Consider the following 18,738-nt stretch of genomic DNA (forward strand, 5'->3'; position numbering starts at 1 on the left):
CAGGGTTCGGTTCGGCCACATGACCGGAGGCAGAAGCTTGCCGACTGAAAGAATCCCTGGGTTGCTCAGGCTACCCTGGACACCATATTAAATTAAAAGATGAATACACTACACTCAGACAATATATTTAAGGCACAGTACCGTTGTGCTGCCCATGTGCGCGATGAGCAAAACTATGTCAACATGCTCGTTCGCGCGCGAAAAAGCTGTTCCCGGGTAGCGTGGAAGCTGCCGGCCTGTGTCAGCTCCCGGCGGCGACTTACTCCCTTGCCAGCGCCGGGCTGGGGGGGGGGGGGCGGTTGTGCTGGCTCCCGCCAAAAAGCACAGAGCACAGGAAAACAGAAGCTACCAGTTTTACGACATAGTCGCACGTTGAACAATGTGTTTATGGGAAAAGAAATTCAAAGCAGTTACAAGTTTAAGTCTGTACCTGGAAATAAATACATGAACCCTTTTGCATAGTTTGGCAGAAGCACCTTGCCACACCCGGTGGAGTGATATGGCCAACGTGGCCGGTAGCGGCGCTATCTTCGTAGCATTCGCGCACTGTGCATGGCTGACCTTAACTTGAATAAATAAATGAATAAATACATCATAATTAACGATATTTGGGATCTATAGCCATTGGAGAAGTAAATCCACTACTGTGGTGGATGAACACAACACTCATCGATAGCTATCGACCCATCGACTTCTGTGTTGTTTATTTCGCTGCATTAACTTTAACCACAGGTGCATTCGCTGTATGCACATGCTAAGGGGTGGGTATCAATGTGGCATAACAGCTTGTGCGAAAGAGGAGCATCGATGGTTGGTGTCACCTGGACACCATCATTGCAGAACGATGCAGAAGCAATTGGCTTGTTTAACCCTGGAAGACAGACTAACAACCGTTCAAATGATCATGAATTTGACTATACTACAGTGTTCCTTCGATCCTTACAGGCCACTATGGCGCATCGGCGCCTCGCCAGTGGGTGAATGTCCAGAACGTAATGTGGCATAATGTGGCGAGGCGAACGACTGCTGCCACCGACTCGTGGGCAGCTGGGCCGGGAGGCGGCGCCGCGGCACGTGATGTGTGGGGCGGCGTGACGAGACTGCCCAGGACGTACTCAGCCAGGTGGGCCGGGGGTCGGCGCTCCCGTCGGGGGCGCTCTCGCAGGCTACTCCCCTCGGGGCTCGTCGGGCCTTGCCGTCTGTAAGGCTGGCGTTCCCGCTCGGGTATCAGCGCTGGGCTGGGTGAGCTCCGCCCCGGGGTGGTGTTCAGGACGAACTCCCGCAGCCTCGCTGGTCTGCGTCGTGTCCGACGGGGACGTCCAGCCCCCTCCTCGCGCGGTTGTGTGACGGTGACGCGGAAAGTTGCGTCGGCAAGGGAGGCCGCGTGCCCCCAACCACCTCTGGTCGGGCTCGGGGGCGATTCCTCTTCGTCCTCGTCTGGGTCGGATATGATGGGTTCGGGGTCAGGGGTCGCTCTGGCGGGGTCTTCGGAGTCGTCCCACGCGACTACTGTCACCCGGCACCTGGCGTGGCGGGGCCGGCCCCTTCTCCGCCGGCGCGACGTGGTGTGAGTCTCCGTAGGTGTCTCATGCCGCGGGGGCGGCTCGCTCTCGGGGGCCTCCCTTCGTGGCGTGGTTTCTGCGGGACAGGGTGCCTCGCCGGGGTCGTGGGGTGCGTCCGCGTCCAGTTCCCCGTCGGTGAGGTACTCGGGCACGTCTGGAGCGGTGTCCTCGGCTTCCTCTCGCTGTTGCTCCAGTCCTCCAGGAGGGAGTGCATCAAGGGGGATGTCTGGTCTGTCTGCTGTATCTCCATGTTCGTGTTCGGTCGGGAGTGGTTCCCCGGGGGTCGCCGCCACTCGCAGGTGGTCCCGGTGGATCTTCTGCACACGGCGGCCGCCCAAGTCCACCATGTAGGACGTCGCCCCCAGGCGCCGCGTCATGGTGTAGGGCCCCTCCCAGCGGGGAGCGAGTCCGGCGCAGTAATTGCACGGCGCTGCCGACAGGGGGTACGCTCGGGCGTACACCCGATCGCCGGCCCGCAGTTGTGCCGGGGGTCGCGCTGTCTGGGGCGTGATTCCCTGACTGTAGCGGGCTTGTCTTGCGCGTGCCGCGTCGTGCTCCTGGGTTCGTCGCTCGTCGCGCTCCTCCGGTTGCTCTCCTGGGTGCGGTACGCCGTGTGTTGCCAGCTCGCCGGGCAGCGGCAGGTTACGCCCCTGGATCATCTCGGCGGGAGTCATCCCAGTGGCCATGTTCACGTGCCGCCGAACGCAGAACAGTGCGTCGGCGACGTGGCGGTCCCACTGGGTGTGGTCCTCCCCTAGGCGCAGCCGCAGTTCAGTTTTCAGATCCTGATTCCTGCGCTCAGTCGGATTGGCCCTGGGGTGGTATGAGGGTGTGGTGTGGTGGATGATGTGTGCCTCTTGGCACCACCCTCTCCACCGGGCCCCCAGGAACTGGCTGCCGTTGTCCGTCAAGACGGACTCCGGGTAGCCAAACCGAGTGAGGAACTCGCGCGTCAGGACTTCGATGATGGTGGCCGCCCGTGCGTTGCCGCAGGGGTAGGCTTCTGTCCAGCGGGTGAACATGTCGGTCACGACCACTAGGAAGCGCTTACCCCACGGCGAGCGGGGATACGGCCCCATCACGTCCAGCGCGAGCGTCTGGAACGGTGTTGACGGCTGGCGAGGCTGCTATTGTTGTGTCCCGTCTCCTCGGCGGGCCTTGCGGCGCTGGCAGATCTCGCACTCCCGGACGTAGACCCGGACATCCCGGTTCACCCCCGGCCAGTGGTAGTACCGGCAGACGGCTCTCCGGGTCTGGTCCGAGCCTGGGTGTCCGGCGAGGTCATGATCGTGGTAGAATCGCAGTGTTGCCTCGCGCGCTTCGGGTGGGACGTAGGTCTTCCACTCGTCCTCTTCCCCCGGCGGTCTGGTCATGACCCGGTCGCCCCGGAGCTGCCAGGCGGAGTGCTCTCCTCCGCACGCTGTCTCGCGGCGCCGGTCGGCGTCTGGCGAGCGGCGCTGGGCCGTGAGGACGCGCCGCTCCAGGTCGGCCTCAGTACTGGGAGGGTCTTCGGTCCCTTCTACGCCGAGCGTGAGGCGGGTGCAGGTAGGGTGTCCGTCGGCAGTCGTGCTGGTGTGGGATGGAGGCAGGATTTCGTCCCACTCCTCCTCGTCCAGCACCTCCCGTCTGCCGTCTGGCTCGCGCGAGAGCAGGTCGGGGAGCTGATTTTCCGCGCCTGGCACGTGCTCGACCGTAAAGTCGAACGACTGTAGGAGCAGCACCCAGCGAATCAGCTTCCCCTTCCTCCCCTGCATGGTGTGGAGCCAGGTGAGGCAGCGGTTGTCGGTGCGGAGGGTGAAATGCCTGCCCTCCAGGTGTGGACGGTATTTCTTCACGGCCCACACCACCGCCAAGCACTCCTGTTCGTTGCTGTGGTACCGCCTCACCGCCGCGCCGAACTTCGCGCTGGCGTAGTCCACCACTTGCCGTTCTCCGTGGTCGTTCACCTGGTACAGCACGGCTCCGGTTCCCAGGGCGCTTGCGTCCATCTGGAGGACGAGTGGGCGCTCGGGGTCGATGCGGGCCAGTGTGTGGCACCGGGTGAACGCGCTCTTGACGGCCTCGAATGCCGTCTGGGCGGGTGAGCCCCAGTGGTAGCGGACTTGGGGCGACAACAAGTCCGTCAGAGGCGCGATGACTTGTGAAAAATTCGGAATATAGTTCCGGAGCCAGTTCAGCAGCCTGATGAAGCGCTGCAGTTGCTTCCGGGTGCGTGGGACTTCTGCCATCGCAATCTGCTGGAGGTGACCTAGTTGGAGGCGGTTCCCCTCCGCATTGACCACGTGGCCCAGGAAGTCGACCTCGGCAGCTCCGAGATGGCATTTGGCTGGGTTGGCTGTCAGGTGGTTTGTGGCCAACCGCTCCATCACCAAGGCCAGATGGCGGCAGTGGTCCTCCCAGGTGTCTGAGTACACTATGACATCGTCCAGGTATGCTAGGGCGAACTGCACGATGTAGCCCTCCAGCACACGGGTCATCATGCACTGGAAGGTGGACGGGGCGCACTTTAGGCCGAACGGCATGGCTCTGAACTTGAACCTCCGTCCGTCTGGCACCGTGAACGCCGTCTTCTCCCGGTCCCCGCGTCGTATGGGCACTTGCCAGTACCCGGACTTCAGGTCCAAGGTGCTGTAGACCTGGGCCCTTCCCAAGCCAAAACTGGGGGCCTCGACGCTAATCTGGGGGGGCGGGGCGCTGACGGTCACGGCATTTAACGGCCGGAAGTCCACACAGAATCGGCTTGTCCCGTCTTTCTTGTTGGCCAGCACAATGCACGCATTGTACCGGCTGTGGGACGGCTCGATGACTCCGTCGTGCAGCATCTCGTCCACCTGCTCCCGGATGATTCGCTGCTCGCGAAACCCGTAGCCACGGGGCGGGTCGAACACTGGGTCATCATTCAGGGTGGGGATGCAGTGTTCGGTGACGGTGGTCCGCCTCAAGGTTCCGTCCACGGCAAACACTTCGGGTCGGGCGGCGAGGACCTTGTTTACCTCCGCCTGGTAGGAGGGGGGGACATCGTGGTGCACGTCCGCCAGGGTCAGCACCGCGTCCTGCCGGGGGGGCGTCTGTCCTAGCGTGTACACCACGTACCTCTCGGCTCTTCCCAGGTTGAGGCGGGGGGGTCCTAGCTCCAAGACCGCATCTTGCTGGACCAACCAGGGGAGTCCTAGCACCACCTCCTCACACAAGTCTTGCACGACTACTGCGGACACACTACTGTTCAATTCCTGCGTACTCACCACGATCTCAGCATGCCCCAGCATCCGCCCGGTGTGTGTGGTGGTGGCCAGGCGCAGCTCGCCGCTGCCCGGACGCAACACGCCTGCGGGCACGAACGCGGGGCGTACGAACACGTCGCTCGCTCCGGTATCGACGAGCGCGGCAGCTGGCCGGCCGTTCACCTCAATGGGGATGCGGAACAGGTTGTCCCGCGGGCGGCCCAGCTGTCCCAAGGTCGGGAGGGCGCGCACCCCGCCAGGCGCGGGGTTGATGGTCTGTGCGGGGGGAGGGGGCTCTAATCCCGGTCCCCCCGGGGGTCGTTTCCCGACTGGGCCGGGCTGTTGCGCTGTGGCGAAGGTGGTACCACGTGCATCTCCTGGCGCGGCGGTGTGGCGGGTCGCGCCGCCCGGAATTCCCGCGGGCACTCACTGTGCCAGTGACGTTCGCCACGCGGGCATCCCAAGCGACACAGGGGGACTTGCTCTCGTGCTCCGGCGTCCCGCGGTCGCTCCACTCGCCAAGTTGGCGGCGCCTCGATGGCTCGTGGTCCTCGGTGTTGGTGTGAGGGTGAGTCCCGTAGTGCGGTGTTCCGCCGGGCTTCTGGTGGGCTGTCACCCCCTCGGGTGCTCGTGGTCGGGCCGCGCTTGCAGGCTCTCTGGAAGTTGCGTTCCGTCTCGCGTGCTTCCTGCACGTACTCCGCTACACCGCCGGTGTGGCAGCGACGCAGGAAGGGCTGCAGCTCGTCCCTCACTAAGCCCGTGATGATGGGCAGTGCCCCGGCCAGGTGGGTGCCGGGCGAGATGCGGCGAAACAATTGGAGTTTAGTGGCGATGAACACCTCCACTGCCTCGCTGTCCTTCTGCCGAGCCCCATAGAATGAGGCGGAACACTCGATGAGGGGCGATCCTGTGTCGAACCGGTGTCGGAACGTGTCCGTGAACTCGCCCCATGGCATGGCAAACCGGCCCCACATGCTCCACCAGCTCCGAGCGGTCCCTCGCAGCTGCTCGCTGACCCACTCTGCCCACTCCGATTGGTGCGTCCAACACCCGGTCAGGCGCGCCTCGCACTGCGTCAGGAATTCCCTGGGTCCTCGTGCGGGGCTCCGGTGAACTCTGGCAGAGTCGCTCTGCGGGGCGGCAGGGCTCGTGCCAGGTCTTCCATGCCGGGCCACACGCTCTTGGCCTCGGTGATGTCCAGCGCGCGCGTCGCGTGGCCAGGGTGCGAGCTCCAGTCGCTGGCGTGGGTGGTTGGGGGGCGGTGATGGCCGGGGTGGTACAGCTTGGTAGGGGTGTGTGGTCCACCGGTGGTGTTCGCGCCTGTAATTCCGTCTCCGTGCTGTTGTGCCACGGTTCTATGAGCGCTTCGACCTTGATTGCCGGCAAGTTGTAATCCGGGGCGCATTTACATGTCTGTAGAGGGTTCGCTTTCCCCGTTACCAGGTCCCTGCCCTGTGGCCAGTAGCAGACTCGACAGGTGTTCGTCTTGAGTCTGTCTGCCATTGCGTCGCGCGGCGCGTCGGTGTTGACAGTCGCTTCGTGCGCGCACGTGGCTCTGTTTACAAACAGACTCCCGATGAATAAAGAGTGGTGAGGGGGGTTGGCGCGCGCGCTGATTCGGGCCGCTGGCCGAGAGGCGCCCGGACAGCCACACAAAAGGGAGAGCCGAGACTGGCCACTGCGAAGGGGGGATGCGGATAGCCGTATGTAGCGGCGCCCGAGAGCGCCCGGACAGCCGCACAAAGCGGAGAGCGCGAGGATGTGAAGGTGGATGGGGGGGGGTGGTGTGCGGGCGAGGATGTTCGCTGAAGGCCCGAAGGGGAGGTGTGGGGTGAAAGTGAAAGTTGGCGAGGGTCGGCGCGGGCGGTGACGCGCGCTTCCGGGTGGTCCCTTTGTCGCTGCTCCTCTGTGCGCCAAATTCCACTGCGCGCGTCCAAAATGGCCATCTTCTGTCCCCTTTGTCTGATTTTCGGCTGTAGTTATGCCCAACGCAAGGGCGCCATTTGCCATCACCCGACCTATGTGAAAGGCCCGGGGGGTACCTGACGGGCGCTACGGGCGTCGCGGTGCTCTTGTTGTCCGGAGGGGCGCCAGGCTAGCGGGCTGCTAGGCCGTTGGTGTGGGATCGTGGGTACTCTGCCCCCGCGTGCCCCGCCAGGTACACGGCTTGAATCTACCCTGAATGGTTCTCTCTTGACTGTGAAGGCCGCTTAGCCGTGTGGAGGACGGGAGATTCCGGAAAATTAGTATACACGAGTTGGTGCGAATTACCTTTAATTTAGTCCCGCTACAAAACACTCTCACCAACACTTGGCGACGTCTAGCCGTTACACGATTAGTACAGAAAAAACATAACGCTACGCGACATTAATGGTTACCGCGGCAGTCTCGCGGGACGCGGGTCGATGCTCGCTGGAGACGGCCAGCGCCGAACATTAATGGGTGCAGGGGGTGCTCTATGAGCGGGCTCCTAAATTCGGCGAAACACTTACGTGTGTGCAGCCGGCAGGCATATGCACGGCGTCCTTAAGTAAAAACACTTTCGCTGGAGTCGGCCAGTACCGTACGTTTTGTGCTACGATACGTATCGCGGTATCACACTGAAGACGGTCGGGATAGGCCCGGCTCCGCAAAATACGCGCCGAGTCGACGTGGGCAGCGGTGAATTAACAAAAGGTTTTAAATTTAAAGATTTAGTACAGAATAAAAAGTAATAAAATGAAAGAAACTTGGATGCTGCCCACGGACACACGTCTGTTCCCGGCGCGGAGTGGTTCGAGACTGCCGGACATGGCCACCTCGCAAGGAAGAGAAACTTTCACTTCTTTGTGAGTCGGCGTCAAAAAACTTATATTAATTTAATTTACTATATTACCAGTTAAAACATGTTCCAGGTGCCCAATTAAAATGTAGCACCTGGTAATTGGTGCTTAAGCCTTAACAATAGTTTTAATGTATTTAATTATTTAAAATGTGACATCAAGTTGGCGACTGTAAATTTACTACCATGTTGTCCCACTGTGAATTGTTTTAGAGGGACTTCTCCTATTCCGACATTCACGGGCATTTTAATTAAGGCCAGTGGCCGCGGTGACTGTTAATGAGGTTTGTTGTCTATTGGGGTCACGCCCGAGGCGCTCGCCTGACTCAATCCGGCTGGGCAAGGGGCGCGCTCCGAAAACGGGATACGATACTGGCGGTGCAGAGCACGGGCTTAAAGGCCATGGTCGGTACGACGTCAATTATTACCTGGGGTTAGATTGATCACCCTTTAAAGTTATACTATCTAGCTTTCGGAATGTGTACATAAGGTGTGTATTTTTTGTGATTTTATTTACCAGTACAAAGGGTTTAATTTTTTTTCCCTACTTTTTAGGTTATGATAGTGCACTGAGAAATGTGTAAACATTGGGTGGTTTTAACTGTCAAATCTGAGTAGACCATACAGTCTCCTAAACAACAAAATGGGAAGAATTTACATCAGAAAACCAGGGAGTCGGACCTACGGAAATTTTAGTGAACAGCAAATTGAAATGCCTTGAAAGATGTGGTAGATAATGGACTATCTTTACGCAAAGCGGCAAAGAGGCACAAAACATATTGTACGGAACTTTGAATAACAAGTATCATGGCAAATGTATTAAAAAAAACCGGTGGCCAACCTGTGTTCTCAGAAAAAGAAGAGGCAGTTATTATTTCAAGTGTTTTGAAGTGTTCTATACAGACCTTCGAATGTTCGTGAAAAGTCACCTCGACAAATGTGGCCGTAATATTTCCAAATTCAAAAACAATTTACCAGGAGAAGAGTGGGTAAGAAGCTTGCTACGAAGAAAAGAGAATGTTGCTGCCAAACGATTGGCAACAAACATTACTACTTCTAGATCCAGTATAACACCAGACACCTTAAAAAAACAGTCGTGTTTGTGGTCCCGTGCGGGAACGATCGTCGTGCTCGCACTGTGGCTACATCATGGAATAATCTAGAAACTTCTGATTCATCATTACCATCGCTACATATAATACCTATGGAATCTGAACTTTCACAACAAGGCAAACGAAAATTACGAGAGGATGAAGGCATCTCAGAAGATAGGACAACTAAGGCTAACCGCAAGACTGATTCGGCACCTCCTGATTCTTCAGAAATAAGGTACAACCAAAGCTGGAACCTTGTTTTTCCCGATCGACACCCAGGTCCCTATGTTGTTCTTATCGAATCTAATGACAAACATGTCGTTAACCTCCATCCCCTCTCTGTCGGCCGTAAGCTGCACCCGAATCCGGACATTGAGTTCATTCAAAGGGCCGGTCCGCATAGACTTAAATTAACTTTTACCTCTCTCCATGGCGCTAATCGCTTCTTGCGATCCGAGATCCCTCGCGCACATAATTTCTCAGCTTTCATTCCTCAGAGCTTACTAATCAGGGAAGGCCTTATTTACGGAGTACCTCTGGACGTTGACGTAGAAGACCTGATGTCGGGTATTGAGTCCCCCTCACACAGAGTTTTGTCCCTGGAACGTCTTACTAGATTTGTTCCGTCTGGCCCGCGACAACCCATCAAATTGGTCAAAGTCACTTTTGAAGGACAATCACTGCCAGATGCTATTGTCATCTATAAGGAACGTTTCCCGGTTTCCCCACGAGTACAGTCCGTCCTTCAGTGTCACCGCTGCTTCCGCTTCGGTCACTCGACTAAGACCTGTCGGGCCCGGGTAGCGCTCTGCCCGGACTGTGGTGAGGACCACGAGCCTGACAAGTGTCTTCATTCCGCTCGCCCACGTTGTGTGAATTGTTACGGGTCTCATTCCGCTACTGATAAGAAAACCTGCATTATGTGGGAGTACGAGCGGGAGGTGAAGCGTGTTATGGCTCACAATAATTTGCCCTACAACGCCGCCAAGGAATTGGTTACAACACAGACTTCATTTCGTCCACCATCTCGAGCTGTACGTCGACCGCTACATCCCCACTTGACGCCAACAGACTTTCCCCACCTATCGGGGGCTGTGCAAACTCCCTCAGTTGACCCAATTCGCTTTGATCACTCATATGCGCAGAGAGTTCAGTCACCTTCTGTGACGCAGAATAGTCGGCCCGATGGATACTTGACCTGTTACAAAGCGGTTCCCCCTATGGTGGGTCAGGGATCTTCCCCCTCTTTTGATATTCGTCGTTATTATGCTCAATTCCGACCGGACACCCCAGACCTCTCAATGCATGCTCTACAGCCTGGTCCTCCTGATCTTCCGTCGCCTGCCACTTCCCGCGTTTCTCCCGAGGTACCCGTTAGGAGCCCTGCCGACCCAGGTGAAGACTCTCTACTCGATGGTTCCCGCGAGCATCGTTCTTCCTCCGCAGGTCCATATTCTGCGCACACTCGCTCTAAACTGAACTCCTTAATGGATACCATGGAAGTTATGTTTAATATGGTACGGCAGAACCCGACAGTGTCGTTTGACAAGGAAGGACTGTTTCAATCCTTCCTTCAGATTATTCTCGGTTAATTTCTTTCACCTTTCTTAGCGTCTCTTTGCATATTTTACCATGCTTCAACATCCACTAACATTCTTGCAATGGAATGCTCGATCTCTTCATTCTAACAGATTTCCTCTCATACAGTTTCTTACGTCCACCTACGTAGACGTTCTCATGATATCCGAATCTGGGTTTAATTCTCGGCCTCTTCGTATTCTACGCTACCGGAATATCGTATCCACCCTTCCCGGCCGGGGAACGGCGCTTCTTTTAGATGAATCATTTGTTTACTCAGACCTTTCTCTTCGACTTCCTCCGGGGATGGCTGAGGTAGATGCTGTAGCTGTTAATCTTCACCTCAAGGGTAGTGTGTTGTCTGTTGTCTCCATTTACGTTCGCCCCCGTCTCTGTATCACTGCCTCAGATTAGACCCTTTTTTTTTCCCAGTTTTCCGGCAGCCTCATTTTGGGTGGGGATTTTATTTGTCACCATATTCAATGGGGTAATCTCAAAACAGACATTGCTGGGACACACCTTCTGGATTCCATTTATCAATCGCGTCTACTTTTACTTAACACTGGTCAACCTACCTGGCATGGTCACCCTTCGGTTTCACCTACAGCAATTGACCTTACCCTCGCTTCCTCTGATTTATATTCTCGTTTAGTTTGGCAGGTCTTACCGGATGACTGGGGTAGTGACCATTTCCCGTTGTTGATCTCTCACAACCCTTTCGGTCAGTCATCTACTCAATTCTCTCCCACTTACTGTAAGCTCAATACCCTTCAGGCGAACTGGTCTTTGTTCCAATCGTTGCTTTGTGAAACTCATAAAGTCGCCCCTATTATCACGTCGTCCTCATTGGAACAGTGCTATAACTGGTTCTATATGCAACTATGTCGCGCTATTACTTGTTCTATTCCAGTTAATATCTGCGGGCAGTCCCAACGACGTTGCTCGGCTCCATGGTGGGATCGTTCCTGTAATGAGGTGAACGTTGCACGACATCATGCCTTTCACCAATACAAACATCACTCTAATTTGGAAAACTATCTCGCTCTCAAGCGTCAACAAGCCGTCGCAAAACGTGTTTGGAAAATACGTAAACGTCAGGCGTGGGTGAAATTTTGTTCTGGTTTCTCCCGTTCGACGTCTACATCACAGTTATGGCGACGTTACAATCAGTTTGTAAGTAATGCATATCCTGCTGTACGGTCTCCTCTACCTGATGCTTTATGGCCCCCTTTCATGTCCAATATAGCGCCGGATTTTGTACCGGAAGAATCTGCCATTCACCCGTATACCGCGTCGATTGTCCTCCCCAGACCTCCCCTCAATTTTCCCCTTCAGCCAATTTCCGAAGCCGAACTCGTGGCTTTTTTAAGCCGATGCGGTAATACGGCGGCGAGTCCAGATCTAAGTAATATCATACTCGGTTCTTGCACATTTGCCGATTCCCAGTTCCCGTTACCTCTTAGGTCTGTATAATGTCATGTTACAATCGTCTACTGTTCCGGAGGCGTGGCGTAAATTCTATATTCTTCCTATACCTAAACCCAATAAGCCCCTATCGTGTCACACGTCCTATCGTCCGATTGCGCTACGATCATGCCTCGCTATCCTTTTTGAAAAAATATTGAAAGCTCGCATTCTGTGGTTTTTAGAACATCACCGCTTACTCCGTCCAGAACAATTTGCGTTTCGCCAAGGTCTTGGGACATCGGACGCGCTTAGTGTCTTCTTTTCCTACAACCGCGAAGGCATGCAAGCGAGAGGTATCGTCTCCGCTGTTTTTCTCGACCTTCAAACAGCGTTTGACCGAGTTTCTATTCCTGTCTTGTACCGCAAAATGGATTCTGCTGGCTTTCCGGTCCAAATCATTCGTCTGATACAAGCTCTTACTACCGAAAGGATTTATATTCCTCGGGTTGTCGCTGGCGACACGATCTCTAGGGTTAGTTGTTTAGGCCTTCCGCAGGGCAGTGCTTTGAGTCCAATTTTGTTTCTCCTCTATACGCAGGATGTAATTTTTCATTTGGGCCCGCTGGTCCGCTCCCTCTCCTATGCCGATGACATTGTGTTGTGGTACCCCTGTAAAACCTATGTTGATGCTGCCGATACTCTGACCTCCGCTCTCCTTCATTTACGACATTGGTTAGATCTCCACGGCCTTGAGCTTTCTGTCACGAAGTGTCGAGTCATGTACTTTTCCAAAAAGCGTTGTCCCGTAGGTGTGCCCCTCCCTCTATTTAATGGCGTTGCCCTTCCTTTGGCTACCTCTCACAAATACTTAGGTGTTATGTTTGATGCTCGCTGTACAGGAGAGGCTCATGTAGCTCACCTTCGTAATAAATGTCGGAAGCGAATTCAGCTTGACGTCGTCTGGCCGACGACCACCCCAGAGCCCGACCTGCACCCGCCAGTATACGCTCCCGCTAACGGAACACACCCCTGGCCATGGCCCACCCGAGTCAGGCGACCCGAACAGCAATCAAAGACAAAGCCGCGGAAACCTGAGTAGACAAGAGAAGAACCGTACCCATTCCTCCTAAAACATTAAATTAGGATTTTAGCGACAATAAAATCTCTTCCAGACACACCCGTTTGGAGTCTAGCGTAATGAGGTCACGCCTGGCGCGAGAGAGGCCGAGCCTCCCTCGGACGCCATGCCAGTTCGGCAGTTCAGCGCAGCTCACGGACCGGGGCGGACCTACGTCCCACGGAGAGGCAACATCCTTTGTCTACATCGAAAGTAACGTCCGGTAAATATAGTCACTAATTAACAGAACCCCTTTTATTACTTAACCTCTCCGTGAGTACCCGGTCCCTTTTTTCGGTCCAGGACCTAATCCGGCCGCATCAATTTAAAGACACCCCGCACCACACTTGGTCAGCGGGGCTGCTCTTCAGTATACGGCACGGGCCGCCTCCCGCAACTTACAGAACTTTATTTAAGGTCACGCGCACGGCGCTGACCACAAACCCGCAAGGGAACTTGGACAAACTTAATTGCGGTGCGTGTTTCACCACAGTGGGCACAACACCCGCGCCGAGACATTTGCATACGGGATTGGCCGTCTCCAATCGTCCACCCCCTTAATTCAGTGTATTTTTGTATCCCGTATTTTGTATTGCTAACTTACGTTACCCGAGTAACGAGTGCCACGTAACTTGTGCGCGCCCCCTTAATTCAGTGTATTTTTGTGTCTCGTACTTTGTATTGCTAACTTACGTTACCCGAGTAACGAGTGCCACGTAATTTGTGCGCGCCCCCTTAATTCAGTGTATTTTTGTGTCCCGTACTTTGTATTGCTAACTTACGTTACCCGAGTAACGAGTGCCACGTAACTTGTGCGCACCCCCTTAATTCAGTGTATTTTGTGTCCCGCCTTTGTGTTACGAAATTACGTTACCCGTGTAACCAGTGAGACGTATGAGACGTAGCAGCGTCCGAGGCCACGTAACGCGGAACACAAACCATACGGCGCCACTGAATAACGAGTAAACCCCCCCCGGGGACCTCTGTAGAGTGTTGTATTGTGTACGACTCGTTCCTATGAATAAAAGGTACGACACCACCACCTTAACTCCACGCCTCTTATTTAAAATCATCTCACGCAACACCGCCGCCGGCCCTAGTGGGCCACGCAGGGGCACATACATCCACGACCCCCAAACTCACGACTAGAACCGAGCTAGTCTGGCGCCCACCCGGACAATACGTAGCAAGAACCGCCTTTTCCCACTAGGAGCCACACCGGGACTCGAGCCCGAGACCCCGGACGACGGCATTTGGCGCCCGCTGCGTGGGGCAGAAAATAACGTGAAAAATTTTTTTTTCTCACTTCTGGACATTTTCGAAATAAATTCACCAACAGGCGACAGCGGAGACACGAAACGGCCATTTTGGACACAGGAAGGGTCGAAGGCCAGACAGACCGGCGCGACGAGGCGAGCGGACAAAGGACATTCCAACCACCCCCACCCCCGCACGTCATCACGGCGAGGCGAGCAACGGAGCGACGTCACCACCCCCACTCCGCGCGGACCGTTTTCGCCTCCTCTTTGTGCGGCTGTCCGGGCACCTACCCCCACCTCGTCACTCCGCTCCACGCTCTCCGCTTCGGGCAACCATCCCGATACCCCCACTCCGCGCGGACCGTTTTCGCCTCCTCTTTGTGCGGCTGTCCGGGCACCTGCCCGCCGCCGATCTAAAACCCGCGCGCTACAACACGCGCCCAGACTACGAACAGCCCGTCACAGACGGCGAACTTGAACGTACAACATACAGCTCAACATGCAGGCACCACCTACAGACCTCGTGTGCACGCGTTGCCTATTACCAAGGGAAATAGACCTATTGACGGGATCACTGCCGTGGTACAGGACATGCCAATGCGCGAACACCCGGGACAACGTCACCGAACAGACCTGGGGCAAGCCCTGGAGCGAGACGTTACTCGGCGAGCCGCACACCCAATTACCGTGGTCATGGGCACCGCTTAAGACGGAGGCACAAGCTAACGTCACACTGGGAGGCATACTACCGACTATGGGCCTCACGAGTGCCCGGACCAATCTGGCACCCAAATACATCCCACCACCAAGCGCAATCACCGGACCAAACATGGGGATGCATACACGCAACCCGTGCTACACAGGGAAGTTAGCACTACCCGAGTTCAGCGGAATAGGGCACGAAGTACCCAGAGACTTCCTAACACACTGCGAGGTTAGACTGGCACGGTCCGGAATACCGACCGATGAATGGTCGGGGCGAGCGAGCGAACAGCTGAAGGGGACCGCCCGCCAATGGTGGAACATCTGGGGACGCTTCGGCATGCCCTGGGAGGAGTTTGCCACGTCATTCAACCGCCGATTTGACACGGAACACGCACTGGTCCAATGCACGACACAGTTCTATGGCGAACGCCAACGCGACGGCGAACCCGTCGAGCAGTTTCTGGCCAAGAAAATGCAACTGTTCAATCGAGTAGCACCCGGCGCCGCGCCAGCCACCGCGCTCGCAACCATTACCACCCTCCTACACAATGAACTGCAACCGTTCATGCGGTGTCACCGCGCAGAGGAAGTCGAGGATTACGTCCGACAAGCCATAGACACGGAACGGAACATCCGGGGACTGCGACACTACGACCCCCCGAACACCGGCCGGGACCTGGCCAGACGCCCAATGGGTCAGAGAATAGCCAGCGTCCAGAACAGGGAAGCAGGGGGCTACCCACCCGACCGCCCACGACGAGCCATCGAGGACGCACCACCACCTGGTAGGCCCGATGGGTCATCGACACAGCAGGAACCCCCACTACCGCGATGCCAGTTGGGCTGCCCCGCAGGTACCCGCCACTGGCATGTCGACTGCCCACGCCGGCAAACACCACCCTTCACCAACACGTCGGGAAACGCCCATCCGGGGGCACGGCGGTAAAACCCGCGCCTCCGAGTAACCCGAGCCAACCCACACCCGCCGCGGAAGCAGCCACACCGCAGATAAACCAGCTAGTCCGCCCTCGCGACGGCCTACTCCGTATCCCAGTGGAAGTCAACGGGCAACCCACGGCGGCCCTGGTAGACACGGGCGCGAGCCACGTGTTCGTGGCCCCCCACCTGGTACCCCCCGGCGCGCTGCAGCCCCACCAAGCCGAGTTACGGTTAGCAACCAGCACGCAACCGGGAAGGACAGTAGGGCAAGCCGAACTCGAGGTACGCATTCGGGACGACGTCACCACGGTAACCGCCCTAGTGGTGGAGGACTTACACGAAGGGATAGTACTAGGCCAACCATGGTTAGCGAGACAAGATGCGGTGATCGAAATGAAACCCAGACGAGTTTACATTGGCACCCGCGAGCGGCTCACGGTGTACGCCATAGGCACTACCCCCGAGAGTCAGGGGGAGAAAGTAACCTTAGACCAGTTCCGCCACAACGTCCCCCACGAGTACCGAGCAGCAGTGGAACGCGTGTTGGCAGAAAGGCAGGACGTCTTCGCGGTAGCCGACCCACTGAAACGCACCACCATCACCGAACACCACATCCCGACCACCCACGACAACCCAGTACACGAGGCCCCGAGAGGCTACGGGTTCCGGGAACAGAGGGCCATCCGGGAGCAAGTGGCGGACATGCTTCGCGACGGGGTAGTCGAGCCGTCCAACAGTCATTACAATGCTTGCGTCGTATTAGCCCCAAAGAAAGACGGTTCGCTACGCTTCTGCGTCGATTTTCGGCCGCTAAACGCGATCACGATTAGCTCACCCCCACCTCAAATCAGCGTCGACGCCGCCGTAGCCGGACTCGGCCGCGCGAAAGTCTTCAGTACGCTCGACCTGAAGGCTGGGTACTGGCAAGTGCCCATACGGGCGGAAGACAGGGGGAAAACCGCGTTCACGATACCAGACGGGCGGAAGTTTCAATTTCGCGCCATGCCTTTTGGGCTAAAGTGCGCACCGGCCACGTTCCAGGGAATGATGACCCGAGTGTTGGAGGGGTACCTGGGCCAGTTTGCGATCGCGTACCTCGACGACGTGATCGTCTTCTCCGAGACGTGGGAGGACCACGCCAGACACCTGGCGCTGGTCCTAGAACGCTTGGCCACACACCATCTCACGGCCGCACACCACAAGTGTCATATCGGGACCCAGGAGGTCGAATTCCTGGGCCACCTAGTAAGCGCGGCTGGCAACCGACCCCAACCCGTTCACTTGCGCAAGATCGCTGAAGCGGCACCACCGCGGACGAGGAAGCAACTCCAACGGTTTATCGGCCTGGTGAACTGGCTCAGGGGGTACATCCCCGACTTCTCCCGTACCATCGCACGACTGACCGACCTCCTGTCACCACGGGCACGGTACCATTGGGGCGAACCCGCGCAACGCGCCTTCGAAGAAATAAAAGCCGCCTTCACTCGCTGTCACACCCTCACACGAGTAGACCCCGGACGCCGCCTCTACCTTCAGACCGACGCCAGCGCACTCGGTGTGGGCGCGGTGCTTTTTCACACGGACCCGAACGGGGTCCGCGAGGTCATCGACTACGCTAGCGCGAAGCTCGGACCAGCCGAACGCCGGTATCACAGCAACGAGCAAGAGTGCCTAGCCGTAGTCTGGGCCATGAAAAAGTACCGGCCCCACCTGGAGGGGAAGTGCTTCACACTGAGGACGGACAACAGCTGCCTCACCTGGCTGCGTACGATGCAGGGGCGGAAAGGCAAACTCATACGATGGGCGCTATTCCTCCAGTCGTTCGACTTCGACGTCGAGCACGTTCCCGGCACGGAGAACCAGCTCCCCGACTTACTGTCGCGGGAACCCGACGACCGAACAGAGCTGACGGACGAGGACGACTGGGAGGAGATTCTACCCCCGGACACACCACACGGACACGCATCGCACGACTCAGCATGCACACGAATCACGGCCGACGCGGACGGGGACGAAGACCCACCCAACACCGTGGCCGACGTCCAGGACCGGGTACGTCGAGCACAGGAAACGTCAATAGACGCGGCAAGACGCCGCCAGCAAGCGACCGCCGGACACGAGGCGTGGCGCATGCAAGACGGCCTGATTCAGACTCACACACCCGGACACCAGGAAGACTGGAGGACCTACGTCCCGACGGAAGCCCGAGAAGCGGTCCTTCGGTTCTTCCACGACCACGACCTCGCTGGACACCCGGGGACCGATCAGACACGACGAGAAGTCACCCGGCACTACCACTGGCCCCGCGTCACGTACGACGTACGTACGTACGTGCGCGAATGCGAGGTCTGTCAGGCGAGGAAGGCGAGGCGGCGTGACGGCGAGGAGCAACAGCGACCCAGGGAACCCACCACCGCCTTCCAAACGATAGCCTTAGACGTAATGGGCCCCTACCCCCGCACGCCGCGCGGCAAACGCTTCCTCCTCGTCGTGACGGACCTCTTCACGCGGTGGACGGAGGCGTATCCATGCGGGAACGTGCGCACACCTACCATCATCAGCCTGCTGACCAGGGAATTCCTGTCCCGTTGGGGATACCCCCAGTCGGTGTTGACGGACAACGCCAGTCAGTTCCTGGGGCGACATTGGAAGGGCTGGTGCGACGAACACCAGATCGAGCACCACACGACGCCCGCCTACCACCCGAGAGCGAACCCGACAGAGCGCCGGAACCAGGAACTGAAGGCACAGCTCCGGATCCGGCTGGGGGCAGACCACACGCAGTGGGACCTACACGTGGCTGACGCCCTCTTCTGTGTACGACGCCGCACCAACGCCGCAACCGGCCGCACACCGGCCGAAATGATACAGGGCCACAACCTGCCCTTACCGGGAGAATGGGCCACACACGGCGCTCCACACCCCGACGAGACGACGGAGGAACGCGACGAACGACGGGTGACTCTGCACGACGAGGCAAGACGTAGGCAGGAGAGGTACGCCAACCGGATCACCCCAATCACAGATCACCCTCC

Source organism: Bacillus rossius, chromosome 7 (assembly GCF_032445375.1).
Source record: "Bacillus rossius redtenbacheri isolate Brsri chromosome 7, Brsri_v3, whole genome shotgun sequence".
Lineage (NCBI taxonomy): Eukaryota > Metazoa > Arthropoda > Insecta > Phasmatodea > Bacillidae > Bacillus > Bacillus rossius.